We start from the raw sequence: 20,117 nt of genomic DNA, 5'->3' as shown, positions 1-20,117 counted from the left end.
AATATATGAGACACTTGACAAATATTTATTGAAAGAACATCTAAAATGTGTATTTATATATCAAATAGCATTATTAGAAAAGCAATGAATAATAAATTCATTGTATAAAGTATGATTTTAACACACCCTTTCCAAAATTTGACATGAAAATGAACAAAAAACAGTAAGGATATAGCTTTATCAATTTAGGTTGGATCTCATCAATTCAGTTAACCATCTGAGGTCTTTTAAAACTCTTTGTGTTTAACTAAAAAAGAATAAGTAAAAAAAAAAAAACTCTTTGAGGTTATTGTGAATGGGGTAGTTTTCCTAATTCCTCTTTCAGTGGATTCATCACTGAGGTATAGAAATGCACTTGATTTGTGGGTGTTGATTTTATATCCTGCTAATTTACTGAATTCATTTATTAGTTCTAGAAGTTTTTTGGTGGAATTTTTTGGATCTTCTAAATATATAATCATGTCATTGGCAGATAGTGATAGTTTGAGTTCTTTTCCTATTTGTATTACTTAAATTTCTTTCTCCTAATTGCTCTGGCTAGAGTTTCAGGGACAATGTTGAATAAAAGTGGTCAAAGAGGGCATCCTTATCTTGTTCCAGTTTTTAGAAGGAATGCTTTCAATTTTTCTTCTTTTAGAATGATGTTGGCCTTCAGTTTAGCATATTTGGCTTTTATAATGTTGATATGTTCCTACTATCCCTAATCTTTCTAGTGTTTTGAACATGAAGGGGTACAGTAGTTTGTCAAATGCTTTTTCTGCATCTATCAAGATGATCATATAATTCTTGCTTTTAAGTCAACTAATATGATGAATTTTGTTTATTGATTTTCATAGGTTGAACCAATCTTGCATCCCTGGGATGAATCCCACTTGATTGTGGTGCATTAACTTTTTAATATGTTTTTGTAAGTGATTTTCCAGAAAAAATAAAATACTTGGGAATCGTTCTAACCGAAGACGTGAAAGACCTCTACAATGAAAACACTAAAGAAAGAAATTGAAGAAGACCTTAGAAGATGGAAAGACCTCCCCTGCCCCTGGATAGGCAGAATTGATATTGTTAAAATGACCATACTACCAGAAGCATGATACAGATTTAATGCAATTCCTATTAAAATCCAATGACATTCTTCATATAACTATAAAAAACAATCATGAAGATCATTTGGAAAAATAGGAGACCCAGAATAGCCAAAGCAATCCTTAGCAGGAAGAGTAAAACAGGAGGTACCTCCATACCAGACCTCAAATTATACTACAGAGCTATAGTAACAGAAATGTCATGGTATTGGCATAAAAACAGACATGTAAACCAATAGTACAGAAGACACAGAGACAAACCCACATAAATAGTTATCTCACACTAGACAAAGGCGCCAAAAACATACATTGGAGAAAAGATAGCCTCTTTAGCAAATGGTGCTGGTAAAAATGGAAAGTTACATGTACCAAAATGAAATCAAACCTCTATCTCTCACCCTGCACAAACCTCAACTCAAAGTGGATCAAGGACCTAGGAATTAGACCAGAGACCCTCACCTAATAGAAGAAAAAGCAGGTCCAATTCTTCATCATGTTGACTTAGGACCTACTTCCTTAACAAGACTCTTAAAGCACAAAAAATAAAATCAAGAATCAATAAATGGGATGGTAGCAAACTAAACAGCTTGTTCTCAGGAAAGGAAACCATTAATAACATGAAGAGAGAGCCTACAGAATGGGAGAAAAATTTTACCACATGCACCTCAGATAAAGCAATAAACTCTAGGATATATAAAGAATTCAAAAAACTTAACACCAAAAAAACAAAGAACCCAATTGATAAATGGGCTAAGGAACTAAACAGACACTTCACAGAAGATCTACAAGCAACCAACAGATTTATGAAAAATATTCAACATCTCTAACAATAAGAGAAATGCAAATCAAAACTACCCTAAGATTTCATCTTCTCACCCCAATTAGAATGTCTATTATCAAGAATACAAGCAACAATAAGTGTTGGTGAGGATGTAGGGAAAAAGTTACACTCATACATTGCTGGTGGGAATGCAAATTGTTGTAACTGTTGTGGAAAGTTGTATAGAGATTCCTCAGAAAACTTGGAATGGAACCACCATTTGATCCAGTTATCCCACTCAGTTTATATCCAAAGGACTTAAAATCTGCATATTACAGTGATGCAGCCATATCAATGTTTATAGCAGCTCAATTCACAATAGCTAAACTATGGAACCAACTTAGGTGTCCTTCAACAGATGAATGAATAAAGAAAATGTGGTATTTATGTATATATACAATGAAGTATTATTCAACCTTAAAAAAGAATGACTTTATGGGGTATGGCATTTGTTGGTAAATGAATGGAGTTGGAGAATATCATGCTAAGTGAAATAAATCAAACCCAGAAAACCAAAGACCAAATATTTTCTCTGATATGAGGCTGCTAGTTCACAATTAGGTGAGGTGCTACCAGGGAAGAATAGAGTTACTTTAGATTAGGTACAGGGAAGTGAAAGAAAGGGAAAGGGTATGGGATTAGCAAGGACAGTAGAATGAACAGACATTATCACCTCATGTACATATATGATTGCACAACCGATGTGATCCTACAACATACACAATCAGAAAAATGAGAAATAATACTCCATTTATTTATGATTTATTAAATTGTGTAAATACATTCTATTGTCATGCATAACTAATTAGAACAATTTTAAAAATTTAAAGAAAATACATACTCGTTGTATTAATTATAACAATTGTTCATACAGTTTAGAGAAAGACCCAAGGTGGTAGGAAAGACAACGCCAAGCTGGTAAATGCAGAAGAAACACCTAACAACCAGCCCTGCCTTCAAACCAGTGAGTCTGGGTATCATTAAAATCATCCCACATTTCTTGACCTCTAAATCATCCTCAAAGAACCAGAACCTTGGTAGATAATTTTAAAATGCTATGTTAGTCCCATCAGAGTGCTATAGCAACAGAAGTTTATTCCCACATTTCTGGAGCCTGAGAATGGTGCTGCTGAAAACATCCATTGACCTGAACTTGGGTACTGGGCTTTTATCACCAGACAATAGCAGATATAGATGTGAACTGAGATGACTGACCCTGATAAATGGCATATATGGAGAAGGAAGAAATAGATCGTTCTCTTCATAGACCATGTAATTGTCTAAGTGGAAATGCCCAGAGAGTTTACAAAAGAGTTTCTAGAACTAATATGAGTTTAGGAAAGTTGTAGGATATGAGGTCAACATACAAATATCAATATTCACTTACAGGGTAAAATTTTAAAATATTGAATTAAACAAAATTCCAAAGTTGAAATCTTTAGGTATACAACTAACAAAACATGAGCAGGTTCTCTATGCACAGTAGTATAAAACACAGATGAAACAAATCAAAGATGACAGAATAAGATGGTATGCTATAACTTGGAGTGTGTTTCTCAAAATAGTAATCATTTTTTCCAAACTAATATAAATTTCACATGATCCTAATGGAAAATTTTTGTAGATATACATTAGAGAAGCTGATTCTAATATTTATGAAGAAAACTAAAGAAATTTGAACGGTAAAATAATTTCGAAAGAATAGTCACATTACTCAATTTAAGAACTTACATAGAAAGTTAAAAAATGAAGACAATGTGGTATTAATGAAGGAGTGTACACATGTTTCAGTGGAACAGATCCACAAAAAGATCAGCTGAATATAAAATTCATAAACGGATCCTTGCAAAGATAGCCAGTTAATTCTTATTGTGATTATACCTAATAAAATTCACCACTTTAGTAATTTTAAAGCATACAATTCAGAAGAATATAGTGTAGCTGGCATTTTTATTTTTATTTTTATTTCTTTTTAGAGTATCGGGAATTGAATTCAGGGACACTCAACCACTGAGCCTCAGCTCCAGCCCTATCCTGTATTTTATGTAGAAACAGGGTCTTACTGAGATCCTTAGGGCCTCGCAAGTTCCTGAGGTTGGTGCTGAACTCACGATTCTCCAATCTCGAATTCCTGAGCCTCTGAGATTATAGGGGTGCGCCACTGTGCTGAGCGGCAATTTATTGTTGACAAAGGTACAAAATAAATTCTGTAGAGAATGAATAGACAACAAATGGTGTTAGAACAATTTGACACCCATATGCAACAAAATTAATCTTGATTCAAACCACATCTCTTATACCCAAAACAAAACAAAATGCTCAAAATGGATCGTAGAACTTAAATGAAAATTTACAACATAAAAATTTGAAAGAGAAATATGCACTCCTGAGATTTAGGTGTAGGTATGATATCCAAAACCCATAAAAGAACAAGACATTTGACAAAACAAAAACAAACAAATAAACAAACAAAAAAAGACATACACTGAACTTAAAAACAATTTTTTTTTGTACTGCTAAATGCACTGCTAGGGGAATAAGAGGACAAGCTTCCAACTAGAATAAATATTGGTAAGTCGCATATCTAGGAAAACATTTGTATCTAGAGTATATCAAGATTATATAAGTAGCCCCCAGATTTCAATAAGAAACAAACAAATTTTTTAAAATGGGAAAAAATCTTGAGAAGGCACTTTATTCAAGGATATATACAAATGGCAAATAAGAACATGCAATAATGGGATCCTAATTAGGTATAATATGTCAAAATACATACTCTCATGTATATCTAAAAAAAAATAAATTTAAAAACATGCTATGTCATGCTACAGAACATGATGCCAAAGTAGAAGTCCCCAGTGATCATTCCTCAAAGAAAGATAAATTTTTTAAAATTTATTTTTATTGTAAACAAATGGGATACATGTTGTTTCTGTTTGTAGATGGAGTAACAGCATACCATTTTCATATTCATACATTTACATAGGGTAATGATGTTTGATTCATTCCGTTATTTTTTCCTCCCCCCCCACTCCTCCCACCCCTCTTTTCCCTCTATACAGTCCCTCCTTCCTCCATTCTTGCTCCCTTCCCACCCCCCATTATGTGTCATCATCCACTTATCAGTGAGATCATTTGTCTTTTGGATTTTTGAGATTGGCTTATCTCACTTAACATGATATTCTCCAATTTCATCCATTTGCCTGCAAATGCCATAATTTTATCATTCTTTATAGCTGAGTAATATTCCTTTGTATATATATACCACAGTTTCTTTATCCATTCATCAATTGAAGGGCATCTAGGTTGGTTCCATAGTCTGGCTATTGTGAATTGAGCAGCTATGAAATTGATGTGGCTGTATCTCTGTAGTATGCTGATTTTAAGTCCTTTGGGTATAGGCCGAGGAGTGGGATAGCTGGGTCAAATGGTAGGTCCATTCCAAGTTTTCTAAGGAATCTCCACACTGCTTTCCAGAGTGGCTGCAATAATTTTCATCCTCACCAGCAATGTATGAGTGTACCTTTTTCCCCACATCCTCTCTAACACCTATTGTTGCTTGTATTCTTGATAATTGCCATTCTAATTGGGGTGAGATGGAATCTTAGTGTAGTTTTGATTTGCATTTCTCTTATTACTAAAGATGGTGAACATTTTTTCATATGTTTGTTGATTGCTTGTAGATCTTCTTCTGTGAAGTGTCTGTTCATATCCTTAGCCCATTTGTTGATTGGGTTATTTGTAGTCTTTGTGTAGTTTTTTGAGTTCTTTATATATTCTGGAAATTAGTGCTCTATCTGAAGTATGAATGGCAAAGATATTCTCCCACTCTGTAGGCTCTCTCTTTGCATTGCTGATAGTTTCCTTTGCTGAGAGAAAGCTTTTTAGTTTGAATCTATCCCAGTTATTGATTCTTGCTTTTATTTCTTGTGCTATGGGAGTCCTGTTAAGGAAGTCTGATCCTAATCCAACAAGTTGAAGATTTGGACCTACTTTTTCTTCTACAAGATGCAGGGTCTCTGGTCTGATTTCAAGGTCCTTGATCCATTGTGAGTTGCATTTTGTGCAGGGTGAGAGATAGGGGTTTAGTTTCATTCTGTTGCATATGGATTTCCAGTTTTCCCAGCACCATTTGTTTCTCCACTGCATATTTTTGGAACCTTTGTATAGTATGAGAAAATTGTATTTATTTGGGTTTGTGTCTGTGTCCTCTATTCTGTACCATTGATCTACCTGTCTATTTTGGTGCCAATACCATGCTGTTTTTGTTACTATTGCTTTGTAGTATAGTTGAAGTTCTGGTATTGTAATACCCCCTGTTTCATTCTTCCCGCTAAGGATTGCTTTAGCTATTCTGGGTTTCTTATTCTTCCAGATGAATTTCATGATTGCTTGCTCTATTTCTGTAAGGTACATCATTGGGATTTTAATTGGAATTGCATTGAATCTGTATAGCACTTTTGGTAGTATGGCCATTTTGACAATATTAATTCTGCCTACCCAAGAACATGGGAGATCTTTCCATCTTCTAAGGTCTTCCTTAATTTCTTTCTTCAATATTTTGTAGTTTTCATTGTAGAGATCTTTTACCTCTTTGGTTAGATTGATGCCCAAGTATTTTTTTTTTGAGGCTATTGCAAATGGAGTTCTTTTCCTCATTTCCCTTTCAGCTGTTTCGTCGCTTGCGTATAAAAATGCTTTAGATTTATGCGTGTTGATTTTATAGCTTGCTATTTTGCTGAATTCATTGATGAGGTCTAGAAGTTTTCTGGAGGAGGTTTTTGGATCCTCTAAATATAGAATCATGTCATCTTCTAATAGTGACAGCTTAAGTTCCTCTTTTCCTATTCGTATCGCTTTAATTTCTTTAGTCTGCCTAATTGCTCTAGCTAGAGTTTCGAGGACAATGTTGAATAGAAGTGGTGAAAGAGGACATCCCTGTCTTGTTCCCATTTTTAAAGGGAATGGTTTCAGTTTTTATCCATTAAGAATGATGTTGGCCATGGGCTTAGCATAAATAGCCTTTACAATGTTCAGGTACGCTCCTACTATCCCTATTTTTTCTAGTGTTTTGAGCATGAAGGGGTGTTGTATTTTGTCAAACGCTTTTTCTGCATCAAAATTGAAATAACCATATGATTCTTATCCTTAAGTCTATTGACATGATGGATTACATTTATTGATTTATGAATGTTGAACCATCCTTGCATTCCAGGAATGAACTCCACTTGATCGTGGTGCACAATTTTCTTAATATGTTTTTGGATACGGTTTGCCAATATTTTGTTAAGGATCTTTGCATCTATATTCATCAAGGATATTGGTCTAAAATTTTCTTTGCTTGATGTGTCTTTGCCTGGTTTGGGTATGAGGGTGATATTAGCTTCATAGAATAAGTTCGGTAGGGTACAATCCTTTTCTGTTTCCTGGAATACTTTGAGAAGTATTGGAATGAGTTCTTCTTTGAAGGTCTTGTAGAACTCGGCTGAGAATCCATCTGGTCCTGGGCTTTTCTTGGATGGTAGATTTTTAATGGCTTCTTCTATTTCATTGCTTGATATTGATCTGTTTAAATCGTGTATGTCCTCCTGGTTCAGTTTGGGAGGAGCATATGTCTCTAGAAATTTGTCAATGTCTTCGGTAGTTTCTGTTTTGTTGGAGTACAGATTTTCAAAGTAGCTTCTCATTATGCTCTTTATCTCAGTGGTGTCTGTTGTGATATTTCCTTTTGCATCATGTATTTTAGTAATTTGAGTCTTCTCTCTCCTTCTCTTTGTTAGTGTGGCTAAGGGTTTGTCTATTTTGTTTACTTTCTCAAAGAACCAACTTTTTGTTTTGTCAATTTTTTGAATTGTTTCTTTTGTTTCAATTTCATTGATTTCAGCTCTGATTTTAATTATTTCCTGTCTTTTCCTACTTTTGCTGTTATTCTGTTCTTCTTTTTCTAGGACTTTGAGCTGTAATGTTAGGTCATTTAGTTGTCCACTTTTCATTCTTTTCTGGAATGCGCTGCATGCAAGAATTTTCCTCTTAATACCGCTTTAGTGTCCCAAAGATTTTGATATGTTGTATCATCGTTCTCATTGACCTCTAAGAATTTTTTAATCTCCTCCCTGATGTTTTTTCTTATCCATGTTTCATTCAATAGCATATTATTTAGTCTCCAAGTTTTGTCATTGATTTCTACTCTCAGTCCATTATGATCTGATAGAACACAAGGCAGTAGAAAGATAAATTTTAACAACTGTCCACACATGAAAATAATCTTCACAAGAACTAGGGAAACCAGATGAAAGGTCACAGTACCTGGTGTAGCATAGTAAAAGGTAGGAAGGACAGTTTTATATTATCTATATTGCCTTTCCTCCAACTTCAGGAAGCCCAAGATGGGGAGAGATCTTTTGGTTGAGAGAAAGGGAAGTTAGCACTGAATTTTGCCCTGGATCCCAATATCTGCCTATCCTATTACAGCCCAGCACTGGGCAAAACCAACCCCATGGCTCTATATTTCAGGCAAATACCTGTTGATGAAGCCTTTCAACTTTCCAAAGCCAGATGGGACCACACGGCCCATCTGGCTGTGTTCAGTCTCTGACCTGTACCACTGTTAGCTGATGTTGACGTTAGGTTCCAGCCATCTCTCAGCAGTATAAAGGCCTCAGCAGCCACTGGCTTCAAGCATGACATAGCACAGCACAGGTGGCATCTCCCCTGTTCCTCCCTGGGCCTACCCCAGTATTACATCTATCATAATAGGCTCAGGATTTTGGCAGCAAGATGCCAGACACAACTGTGTCAGGCTTCCGGCATGCCACAGGAACATGCCTACCTCAAGATGTTGCAGACAAAGCCAATCTGTGAAGCCGGGAATAATAATTTACTTCTTCAATGGCTCAGACACAGATACATGACCATGAGGATCAAGAACACTGAGAGAAACATGACATCACCAAACATAAGTCACAAGAACTGACCCTAAAGAAAAGCAGATATGAAGTGTATGAGAAAGGATTAAAAATAACTGTCAAGGAAGTGCAGTGAAGTTTCTATTAATTCAATGAAATAAGGAAAACAGTAAGTAACCACACTGAGACATTCAATAGAAAAAATGAAATGATAAAAAATAAATTAAAATGTTGGAGATGAAAATTTACAAGGAGTAAAATGAAAAATGCAACAGAGCATCAACAGCAAAACTGATCAAGGAGGATAAAGAATCTGTGAATTTAAAGATAGCTATTTGGAAATACACATTTAGAGGAGAAAATAATTCAGAGGAATGAAGAAAGCTATGGGAATGGTAGGACAGCATCAAAAGAGCGGGAAAAAAAAAAAAAGTCATAAAAGTTCTTTAGCAGCAGACCTTCAGAAGCTTTCAGAAACCAAGGAGAAAGACTTTTCTAGAACAACAACAACAACAGCAAACAGAAGCTGAAGGAGTTTCCCACCACGAGACCTGGGTATATAAGAAATGCAGAAGGGAGTGCTATAAACTGAAATAAAAGGATGCTCAATAGTAACATGAAAACGTCAGAAAGCAGAAGCTCACTGGGAAAAGTGCACAAATTCACAATACTCTAATAGTGTAATTGTGTTGTGTAAACCACGCATGTAATTAGTATGAAGGAGAAAAGACAAAATCACTTAATAATAACTGCTATAATAGGTTAAGTGTTATACAGTATGAGAAGATATAAATTATAACATCCAAAATTCAAAATTTAGGGCTGTAGTGGAGCAAAAGTGTAAAGCTTTGTTTTTAGAAGGTTTTTTTTTTTTACTTTTTTAAATCAAAGTTAAACTGTTAGCAGTTTTAGATAATCTATTATAACTTGAAGATATTTGTTGTGAACCTCATAGTAACCACAAAATAAAAACTCATATTAGACAGGGGAATAAAAGAAGAATTGAAAACATACCACTAGAAAATCACTTAACTACAAAGGAGACAGCAACGAAGGAAGAAAGGAGACAGCAACGAAGGAAGAAAGGATAAAAGAATTTAGAAAGCGATGAACAGAATGGCAAATGTCCTTACCTATCAATAGTAATCTTGAATATAAATTACCTAATCAAAAGATGCATAATGACTAAATAGATTTTTTTTAAAAAGGCCCAACTGTATGCTGCCTACAAGAGACTCACTTCATTTATAAGGCTCTACATAGACTGAAAGTCCCCTCCTCACCCCCCGGGGGCTCAAGGTCAGGCAGCATCCTTCCTCTCCCACTTCTTTGTTCTGCCAACATGCCCCTGCTTCTGTGCCCTTCGCCCTTGCAGTTTGGATTCTATCTACAAAGGCAGGAGCTGGGACAGGGCTGGGCTTCCAGATGTTCACGAGAGATCAACATATGTAGAAAGAAGGAAAGGAAGAGGGCGGACAAGCTCTAACACAGGCTCTACATAGACTGAAAGTCTAGGGATGGAAAAAGATATTCCATGCAAAAGGAAACAAGAAAAGGCATAGGGACACTTAGATCAGATAAAACAGACTTTAAAGTCAAAAACTATAAAAAGAGAGTAAGAAAACCATCATATAATAACACATGGGCTAATTCAGCGAGAGGATGTAAAACTTGTAAGTACATATGCACCCAACATTGGACAATAGATAAAGCAAATACTAATAGGAGAGAGAGACTGCAATACAGTAACAGTGAGGAACTTCAGCACCCCACTTTCAGAAATGGACAACTCATCCAGACAGAAAATTACAAAGGAAACATCAGACTTAAGCTGCACTGAAGGTCAAATGGCTGTAACATATATAGAACATTTCACCCAAACAGTGGCAGGAAACACATTTTTCTCAGCTGCACATGAAGCATCCTCCATGACATATCATATGTAGGCCACAAGGCAAGTCTTAAAAATGAAGGAGACTAAAATCATATCAAGTATGTTTTCTGACCACAATGGCATAAAACTAGAGATGGAACTTAAGGAAATTCAAAAACATAAAATAATCAACAATATGTTCCTCAACCAACCAATGAAGTCAATAGAAAAAAGGAGAAATTTAAAAACCTATTGTCATGCATGGAAGCAGAAGCACAATATCCCCAAACCTCTGGGGTACCATACGAGCCGTTCTAAGAGGGAAGTTTATATCCATAAATGCCTATATCAAAAAAGAAGAAAGAAAGAAGAAAGACATCAAATAACCTAATTTCTCAAGGAACTAGAAAAAGAAGAACAACCTAAATCCAAAGTTAGTGGAGTGAAGGAACTAACAGAGTAGAAAAAGAACAGAAAAGATGAAAAAAACTAAAAGGCATTTCTTTGAAAAGATAAAACCAACAAACCTTTACCCAGATTAAACAAAGTGATGAAAGACTTGTCAGTAAAACCAGAAATGAAAAATAAGGCTGTATCACTGGTAGAAAACAAAGAATCTGAACAGACTGTTATGAACAATTATACAGCAAACAGATTACATCACCTGGAAGAGCTGGATGCATTCCCGACACATACGGCACTCCAAGACTGAACCGCGAAGGAATAGGGAGTTAGACCAAAAATGGGCAAGGAGATGGAAACAGTAAGAAGTCTCCCATCCAAGAAATGCTGAGGATGAGGCCTCCATGGCTGTGTTCTACCAAGCACCTGAGGAAGAACTAGTGCTTTTTCTCAAACTTTTCCAGATGTTGAAGAAGTAACACTATCCAACCCACTTTATGAGGCTCATGTTGCTATGATGCCAAAGCCAGGCAAGGACACTAAAAAAACAAAACTGGAGGCCAATAGCCCTGCTGAACACTGATGTATAAATCCCAACAAAATCCTAGCCGAGCAAAGAGCAGTACATTAGAAAAAATCATTTTCCATGATTTATCCCAGAGATGCACAAATAACTCAACACACATAAATCAATAAATGTGATACATCATATTAACTGATTAAAGGAAAAAAGTCATATGATCATTTCAATAGATGAGCAAAAAGATCTTGACAACTTTCAACAACCTTGCATAATAAAAAACTCAACAAATTAGGTATAGAAGGAATGTACTTCAACACGATAGGGCCGTATAAATGTTAAACCCACAGCTACTATCACACACTAAAGAGAAAAATTAAGTTTTTCCTATAAGATCCAGCCGCACATAAAAATAATTACTTTCACCACTTCAATTCAATGTAGTACTGGAGGTCAGAGCCAGAGCAAGAAATGAAAGGAATTTAAATTGTATTAGACAAAGTTAAATTGTCCCTGTTTGTGGGTGACATGATCTTATACAGAGAGACTCTAAAGGCTGTGCCCCAAAACTCTGAGAATAAATGAATTCAATAAAGTTTCAGGATACAAATTTAACACACAAAAATCAGTGGTGTTTCTGTATACTAACAAAAACTACATGAAAAGAAAATTTTAAAAATCCCATGTACAATAGTTACAAAACATATAATACTTATGAATGAATTTAGTCAAGGATAGCAAAGATTTATATACTGAAAACTATAAAATATTGATGAAAGACGTTGAATACACAAATAAATGGAGAGTGATCTCCTTTTCATGGACTAAAAGAGTTAATGTTATAATAGTCATACTGCCCAACACAATCTAGAGATTCCATGTAATCCCTATCAAAATACCAATGATATTCTTCACAGAAATAGTAAAAACATTCAGGCATGGTGGTACTCATTTGTAATTCTGGCTACCCAGGAGGCTGAGGTCAGCCTGGGCAACTTAGGGAGACCCTGTCCCAAAAACAAAAGAAAATAGGGCCGGAAAAACAATTAATTGGACATAAATTTCCTAGCCTTGTATTTGAATAGAGGACCAGGGTAACACTTCAAAATGTACTACCACAAGAGTGGGATCCTAATTAGAATAAGTTATACTCTATATATGTATAATTTGTGAAAATGCATTCTACAGTCATGTATAACTAAAAAGAAAATAATAATAATAATAATAATAATAATAATAATATTGTTTGTGTTCTTGATAATAGCCATTCTAATTGGAATAAGATAAAATCTTAGAGTTGTTTTAATTTGCATTTCTTTAATTGCTAGAGATGTTGAACATTTTTTCATATATTTATTAATTGCCTGTATATCTTCTTCCTTGAAGTGTCTGTCCAGTTCCTTGGTCCATTTATTGATTGGGTTCTTTGTATTTTTGGTGTAAAGTTTTATAAGTTCTTTATAAATTTTGGAGATTAGTGCTCTCTGTGGGGAAAAAGGCATACTTTTACATTGCTGGTGGAGTTACAAATTGGTGTAGCCACTCTGGAAAGCAGTATGGAGATTCCTTAGAAAACTTGGAATGGACCCACCTTTTGATCCAGTTATCCCACCCCTTGGTTTATACCAAAAGGACTTAAAATTAGCATACTACAGTAATAATAGCCACATCAATGTTTATAGCACCTCAATTCACAATAGCTAGATTCTGGAACCAACCTCGGCGCCCTTCAACAGATGAATGGATAAAGAAACTGTGGTATATATACATAATGGAATATTATTCAGCCATAAAGAAGAATAATATTATGGCATTTGCAGATAAATGGATGGAATTGGAGAATATCATGCTAAATGAAATAAGCCAATCCCAAAAAACCAAAGGCCAAATGTTTTCCCTGATAAATGGATGTTGATACATAATGGGGGTGGGTGGGTGGGGACTGAGAGAAGGATGGAGGAACTTTAGATTACATAGAGGGAAATGAGAGGGAGGAAGGGGGGTAATGAAAGGTGGTGGAATGAGACAGACATCATTACCCTATGTACAGGTATGATTACAGGAATGGTATGAATTTACTTCGTGCACAATCATAGAAACAAAAAGTTGTACCCCATTTGTGTAAAATGAGTCAAAATGCAGTCTGTAAAAATTAAAAATTACTGGACAGATCGTCCAAACAAAAATTGAATAAAGAAACTATAGATCTCAACAACACAATCAACAATTTAGACTTAATGGACATATATAGAATATACCATCCAACAAAGAACGAATACACTTTCTTCTCAGCAGCACATGGATCCTTCTCTAAAATAGACCATATTTTATGCCACAAAGCTACTGTTAGCAAATACAAGAAGATAGAGATCCTACCTTGTACTCTATCAGATCATAATGGATTGAAATTAGAAATAAATGACAGAATAAAAAACAGAAACTTCTCCAATACCTGGAGATTAAATAATACACTATTATATGATGAATGGATAACAGAAGACATCAGGAGGGAAATAAAAAAATTCTTAGAAGTAAACGAGAACAAAGACACATCATATCAAAATCTCTGGGACACTATGAAAGCAGTACTTAGAGGAAGATTTATTTCATGGGGCGCATTCAAAAAAAGAAGTAGAAATCAACAAATAAACGTCTTAACACTACAGCTCAAAGCCCTAGAAAAAGAAGAGCAGACCAATACCAAAAGTAGTAGAAGACAGGAAATAGTTAAAATCAGAGCCGAAATCAACAAAATCGAAACAAAAGAAACAATCGGAAAAATTAACAAAATAAATAGTTGGTTCTTTGAAAAAATAAATAAAATTGATAAACCCTTAGCCACACTAACAAAGAGAAAGAGGGAGAAAACTCAAATTACTAAAATTCGGAATGAACAAGGAAACATCACAACAGACACGAGTGAAATACAAAACATAATTAGAAGCTATTTCGAAAATCTATACTCCAACAAAACAGAAAACCTTGAAGACATCAACAAATTTCTAGAGACATATGAATTACGTAAACTGAACGAGGAGGACATACACAACTTAAATAAACCAATTTCAAGCAATGAAATAGAAGAGGTCATCAAAAGCCTACCAACAAAGAAAAGTCCAGGACCAGATGGGTTCTCAGCCGAGTTCTACAAAACCTTTAAAGAAGAGCTCATTCCAATACTCCTCAAAGTATTCCATGAAATAGAAGAGGAGGGAACCCTCCCAAACTCGTTCTATGAAGCCAATATTACCCTGATACCTAAACCAGACAGAGACACATCGAGTAAAGAAAATTTCAGACCAATATCCTTAATGAACATCGACACAAAAATTCTCAACAAAATTTTAGCAAATCGCATATAAATATATATTAAAAAGATAGTGCACCACGATCAAGTGGGTTTTATCCCAGGGATGCAAGGTTGGTTCAACATTCGGAAATCAATAAATGTCATTCACCATATCAATAGACTTAAAGTTAAGAATCACATGATTATTTCAATAGATGCAGAAAAAGCATTCAATAAAATACAGCATCCCTTCATGCTCAAAACACTAGAAAAAATTGGGGTAGTGGGAACATTCCTTAACATTATAAAGGCAATCTACACTAAGCCCATGGCTAATATCATTCTAAATGGTGAAAAACTGAAAGCGTTCCCCCTAAAAACTGGAACAAGGCAGGGATGCCCGCTTTCACCACTTCTATTCAACATCGTCTTTGAGACTCTAGCCAGAGCAATCAGACAAACCAAAGAAATTAAAGGGATACGAATAGGAAAAGAAGAACTCAAACTATCCCTGTTCGCTGACGACATGATTATATATTTAGAGGAACCTGGAAATGCCACCAGAAAACTTTTAGAACTCATAAGTGAATTCAGTAAAGTAGCAGGTTACAAGATCAATGCTCATAAATCCAATGCATTTTTATACATAAGTGATGAATCTTCAGAAAGAGAAATTAGGAAAACTACCCCATTCACAATAGCATCGAAAAAAATAAAATACTTGGGAATCCATCTCACAAAAGAGGTGAAAGACCTCTACAATGAGAACTACAGAACACTAAAGAAAGAAATTAAAGAAAACCTTAGAAGATGGAAAGATCTCCCATGTTCCTGGATAGGCAGAATTAATATTGTCAAAATGGCTATACTACCTAAAGTGCTATACAGATTCAATCTAATTCCAATTAAAATCCCAATGATGTACCTTGCAGAAATAGAGCAAGCAATTATGAAATTCATCTGGAAGAATAAAAAACCTAGAATAGCTAAAGCAATCCTCAGTAGCAAGAGCGAAGCAGGGGGTATTGCAATACCAGATCTTCAACTCTACTACAAAGCAATAGTAACAAAAACGGCATGGTATTGGTACCAAAATAGACAGGTAGATCAATGGTACAGAATAGAGGACACAGACACAAACCCAAATAAATACAATTTTCTCATACTAGACAAAGGTTCCAAAAATATGCAATGGAGAAAAGATAGCCTCTTCAACAAATGGTGCTGGGAGAATTGGAAATCCATATGCAATAGAATGAAATTAAACCCCTACCTCTCACCCTACACAAAACTCAACTCAAAATGGATCAAGGACCTCGGAATCAGACCAGAGACCCTGCATCTTATAGAAGAAAAAGTAGGTCCAAATCTTCAACTTGTTGGCTCAGGATCAGATTTCCTTAACAGGACTCCCATAGCACAAGAAATAAAAGCAAGAATAAACAACTGGGATAGATTCAAACTAAAAAGCTTTCTCTCAGCAAAGGAAACTATCAGAAATGTGAAGAGAGAGCCTACAGAGTGGGAGAATATCTTTGCCAACCATACCTCAGATAGAGCGCTAATTTCCAGAATCTATAAAGAACTCAAAAAACTCTACACGAAGAATACAAATAATCCAATCAACAAATGGGCTAAGGAAATGAACAGACACTTCACAGAAGAAGATGTACAAGTAATCAACAGATATATGAAAAAATGTTCAACATCCCTAGTAATAAGGGAAATGCAAATCAAAACTACCCTAAGATTTCATCTCACCCCAATTAGAATGGCGATTATCAAGAATACAAGCAACAATAGGTGTTGGCGAGGATGTGGTGAAAAAGGAACACTCATACATTGCTGGTGGGGTTGCAAATTAGTGCAGCCACTCTGGAAAGCAGTGTGGAGATTCCTCAGAAAGCTTGGAATGGAAACACTATTTGACCCAGCTATCCCACTCCTTGGCCTATACCCAAAGGACTTAAAATCAGCATACTACAGAGATACAGCCACATCAATGTTCATTGCTGCTCAATTCACCATAGCCAGATTGTGGAACCAACCTAGATGCCCTTCAGTTGATGAATGGATAAAGAAACTGTGGCATATATATACAATGGAATATTACTCCACAATGAAGAATGATAAAATTATGGCATTTGTAGGCAAATGGACGAAACTGGAGAATATCACGCTGTGAGATAAGCCAATCTCAAAAAACTAAAGGACAAATGATCTCACTGATAAGCAGATGAGGATATTTAATGGGGGGGTGGGAGGGGTTAGCATTAGGTTTAGGGTTAGGTTTAGGGTTAGGGATAAGGAGAGCGGTAAGAATGAAGGAAAGAAGGACTGTATAGAGGGAATAGAGGGGAGGGAGGGGTGGGGGGGAAGGAAAAAAAAATAAACATCATTGCCCTATGTAAACGTATGATTACTCAAATGGTATGCCTTGACTCTATGTACAAATAGAGAAACAACATGTATCCCATTTGTATACAATAAAAAAAAAGAAAGTAAAAAAAAAAAATTAAAAATTAAAAAAAAAATTGCAAGGCCTCATTGCTGGTCACACCAGGACATAGCACTTAAAGGGAGCAGCAGCCATTAGGACTCTGCCTTCATGTTGCAAATGGTGAAGCTACATAGGGAATGTGCTTTGTTTTATAGAACTCTCCTTTTGAGGGAAAAAGCAAATTCTCTGATGTGTTGTTAAAAGTATGTTAGGAGGTACAGAATTTCTTATCAGGTTCTCTAGGGATTCAGACCAGATGTCAGCAGCAACCCTTGCAGATTTCAAAACATGTGGGCTTTGATATAGAGCGTTTGGCATTAGATTTTTATTCCTTGACATAAAAAAAAAATAATAATAATATAATAATAATAAAGATCTGGGATAGTTCAGTGAATAAGTACTTGCCAGGCATGCATGAGACCCTGTATTCGATCCCCAGTATCAAAGAAAAAAAAAAAAAAAAAAACAAAGGTAGTGGTGGGGGGGAAAGGTAGGAAATAAAAAAGGAAAAAAGTAGAAAAACAACCCAAAAATTTCTATGGAACCACAAAAGACTCCCTAAACCAAAGCAGTCCTGAGTGTAAAAGACAAAATTACCTGATTTCAAAATTGACTACAAAGTTATACTATCCAAAACAGCATGGTACTGGCTTAAAACCGACACACAGACCATTGAAACAGAATAGAGGGCTCAGAAGTAATTATACACATGTATCTATGGCCAAGTAATCTTAACAAACATGCCATGAATATGCAATGGAGAGGAACTGCAAACAATGATGTTGAAAAAACTGGATAATCATATGCAAAAGAATGAAATTAGACCTTTATCAACTCAAAATGTCTTAAAGATGTAAATGTAAGACACAAAACTGTGAAACTACTAGAAGAAAACACAGGTGAAAATCTTTACCATCATGGCCAGGACAAGAAGGCAACCAAAGGAAAAAATGTCAGATGAGATTATGTCAAACAAAAAGTTTCTGCACAGGAAGGAAACATGAGTGCAGAGATAACCCAGGAAATGATAGGAAATATTTGCAAACTATACATCTAATAAGAGACTGATATTTGAAATAGGTAAAGAACTCAACTCAAGACTGAGAAAACACATCATTATATTTTAAAAATGGGCAAAAGACTTAAATTTCTTAAAAGAACACACAAATGGCTAGCAAGTTTTTTTTTTTTTTTTTAAGAAATGCTCAATGTCACTAATCATCAGAGAAATGCAAATGAAAACTACAATGAAAGATCACCTTCCACCTGTTGGAGTGGCTATAATAAAAAAAGGAAAGCAAGTGTTGACATAGAAAAGATGGAACTCTTGCCACACTGCTGGTAGGAATGTAAACTGGCACAGCCATTATAAAAAATAATGTGAAGCGTTCTCACAAAATTAAAAATAGAACTACCTTATGATCCAACAGTCCCACTGTGTATATATCCAAAGGAAATGAAATCAATATGTCAAAGAGACATCTGTACCCACATTTTTTCCAGAAATATTCGCTATAACCAAGATGTAAAATCAACCTAAGTGCCCATCAGTGGACAGAACCCTGGGCTGTCCACTCCCTTATTTCCACCTTTCAGAGTCTTTCTTTTCTTCTTATGCCCTGTCCAGGGTTCTTTTACTTTTATCAACTGATTTTGGACAAAGTCATCAAAACAATTCAATGAAAATTCAACCATATTCAACATGTGGCTTTGAATGTGTGAATTATGAATACAAAACCAAAATAAACTTCAACCACTATGTTCCACCATATACAGAAACGTTTTATAGAAAAGTATGGACCTAAAAATGAAAGATAATGTTATATAGCTTCTAGGAGAAAACAGAATATCTTTGTGCCTATGGATGGACAAACATTCTTAAGCAGAACACTGAAAGGAATAATTAGAAAATACACAAAGTGTGCTTAACCAAAATTTAAACTTCTGCTTATCAAAATAAAAATTTAAGAAACTTTGCAGGCAAATATTCAGATAACATGCATCTGATAAAAAATTATATTCAAAATATTCAAAGAATTGCTATAAATCAACAAAAATCCAATTTTTTTTGTTTGTTTATTCTTACTGTGGATTGAACTCAGGAGTGTTCTACCTCTGAGCTATGTCCACAGCTCTTTTTATTTTATTTTGAGACAGTTTTGTTAAGTTGCTGAGGCTGGCTTTGAACTTGCAATCCTCCTGCCTCAGCCTCCTAAGTCACTGGGATTACAGGCATGTGCCACCAATCTTATAAATGTATACCAGACTTGAGTAGATCCACTACAAAGGATGATATTATAAGGATATACAAGCATATTCAAGACTATCAGTTTTCAGAAAATCAAATATCAAGTCATATTAAGATATCATTTCAAATCTACTAGAAAGGCCAACATTGAAAAAGCTGTCAGTACCAAGTTTTCGTTAGACTAGAGAACAATTCTAACTCTCATAAATTAATAGTGAAAGAGTAAAATAGTAAAAGAACTTTGAAAAATAGCTTGGCAGTTTAGTAAAGTTAAATATATACCTATTCTATAATCCAACAATTTTACTGAAGGGATTTACCTAAGAAAAATAAAAACATAACCCCATAGATACTTGTATAAGGACCTTCACAACAACTTTACTCATAGTAGCAATTAAACTGGAAACCATTAATTATTTATCAAATAATTAAATTTTTATGTAATCAAAAAAAATGGAACACTTCCCATAACAAAGGA

The sequence above is a fragment of the Sciurus carolinensis genome, chromosome 2, assembly GCF_902686445.1.
Source record: "Sciurus carolinensis chromosome 2, mSciCar1.2, whole genome shotgun sequence".
NCBI lineage: Eukaryota > Metazoa > Chordata > Mammalia > Rodentia > Sciuridae > Sciurus > Sciurus carolinensis.
The sequence above is the reverse complement of the archived record's forward strand: the minus strand, read 5'-3'. Positions refer to the sequence as shown.